The sequence below is a fragment of the Vicugna pacos genome, chromosome 31 (genome assembly GCF_048564905.1).
Source record: "Vicugna pacos chromosome 31, VicPac4, whole genome shotgun sequence".
Lineage (NCBI taxonomy): Eukaryota > Metazoa > Chordata > Mammalia > Artiodactyla > Camelidae > Vicugna > Vicugna pacos.
In genome coordinates, this window is record NC_133017.1 from 23,442,365 (window position 1) to 23,444,097 (window position 1,733).

At 58.0% G+C, this 1,733-nt stretch overlaps 1 pseudogene across 1 annotated transcript; it reads left to right on the forward strand.

The window, feature by feature from the left end:
• Positions 1-340: 340 nt before the first annotated feature.
• Positions 341-1,317, forward strand: LOC102529654 (keratin, type I cytoskeletal 19 pseudogene; annotated as a pseudogene). The gene has a single exon (XR_012065965.1). The product of XR_012065965.1 is annotated as a keratin, type I cytoskeletal 19 pseudogene (transcript).
• Positions 1,318-1,733: the final 416 nt, after the last annotated feature.

Here is a 1,733-nt window from a genome sequence, read left to right on the forward strand (position 1 = left end):
ACCGGGGCAGAATAGGAAGGGAGGAAGGAAGAGCGATGCGGCCCTTGAATGCAAATTGGTATTTACGAATAAGACTAATTCCTTTGTGATACTGTGCTAGAAGCTGAGAAGTGAAATGATGGGCTGTATCTAAAGGTTGCTCTGAAGGATGGCTTCTCCGGAACACAGAGCCTGGAGTTCACAGGAGAATGGAAACGGATCAGATCTAGTAAAAAATCCGTCCATCAAGTGTAGGGCTCCTCCTGCCGCCCGCAGCAGCTCCGGCCAGTGTCGTCTGCATCCTGCTTCGCTGTGACTTCCTCCAGCCATGGCCACGCGTAGGCCACCTCGTCCGTCCTCTGGGGGCCACGGCGCTGGCTATGCGGGCCCCCTGGCCGGCTCCGACGGGCTGCTGGCGGGCAAGGAGAAGGCGACCATGCAGAACCTGAACGGCCGCCTGGCCTCCTACCTGCACAAGGTGCGCGCCCTGGAGACGGCCAGAGGCGACCTGGAGGTGAAGATGCGCGACTGGTACCGGGAGCAGCGGCCCGGGCCCGCCCGCGACTACAGCCACTACTTTGGGACCATCGAGGACCTGCGGGACAAGATTCCTGGTGCCACCGTTGAGAACTCCAAGGTAGTCCTGCAGATCGACAATGCTCATTTGGCTGCAGGTGACTTCCCAACCAAGTTCGAGATGGAGCAGGCCCTGGCCAGGACCGACCTGGAGACGCAGATTGGAGGCCTGAAGGAAGAGCTGGCCTGCCTGAAGAGGAACCACGAGGAGGAAGTCAGTGTCCTGAGGGGCCAGGTGGGTGGGCGGCCAGGTCAGCGTGGAGGTGGATTCCGCTCTGGGCATCGACCTAGCCGAGATCCTGAGTGACACGAGAAGCCAATTCGAGGCCACGGCTGAGAAGAACCAGAAGGATGCCGAGGCCTGGTTCACCAGCCAGACCGAGGAGCTGAACAAGGAGGTCGCTGGCCACACGGAGCAGCTGCAGATCAGCAAGACGGAGGCCACCAAGCTGTGACGCACCCTCCAGGGTCTGAAGATCGAGCTGCAGCCTCAGCTCAGCGTGGAAGCCGCCCTGGACGGCCCGCTGGCAGAAACGGAGGCTCGCATCGCAGCCCAGCCGGCACAGAGCCAGGCACTGATCAGCGGCCTGGAAGCCCAGCTGAGCGACCTGCGAGCCGACATGAGTGGCAGAACCAGCAGAACCAGGAGTACCAGCAGCTCAGGGACATCAAGTCCTGCCTGAAGCAGATCGCCACCTACCGCACCTGCTGGAGAGCCAGGATGCCTTCCACACCCACCTGTCCCTGCCCAAGGCCCTCTGAGTCCAGTGGCCCCTGGGGCTCCCTGCCCTCCTGCAGAGGGATTCCCCTGGGTAGGGGCATAAGAGGGGAGGGACCCTTCTCCGGCTCTCCCCCTGAGCTGCCAATAAAATTTTATGCCCTAAGGGGGAAAAAAATCAAGAGTAGGTTGCCCAAGGATATTAGGAGTTCCCCAAGAAGAGAGGAAGGAGGCATAAGATTAGGAAGTTGAGAATTTAGTTTACTGCCCTTAAAAGAATTTATACGCATTTATTTTATGTAAATAGAACTTAGAATTTTAAAATTTGTAAGGTCTCATTTTTCCTTCCCCTGAGAATCTTTAAAGAATGGAACATTCAGTGGGGAGGGTGTAGCTCAGTGGTAGAGCGCCTGCCTAGCATGCACGAGGGCTTGGCTTTGATCCCCAGTGCCTCCATTAA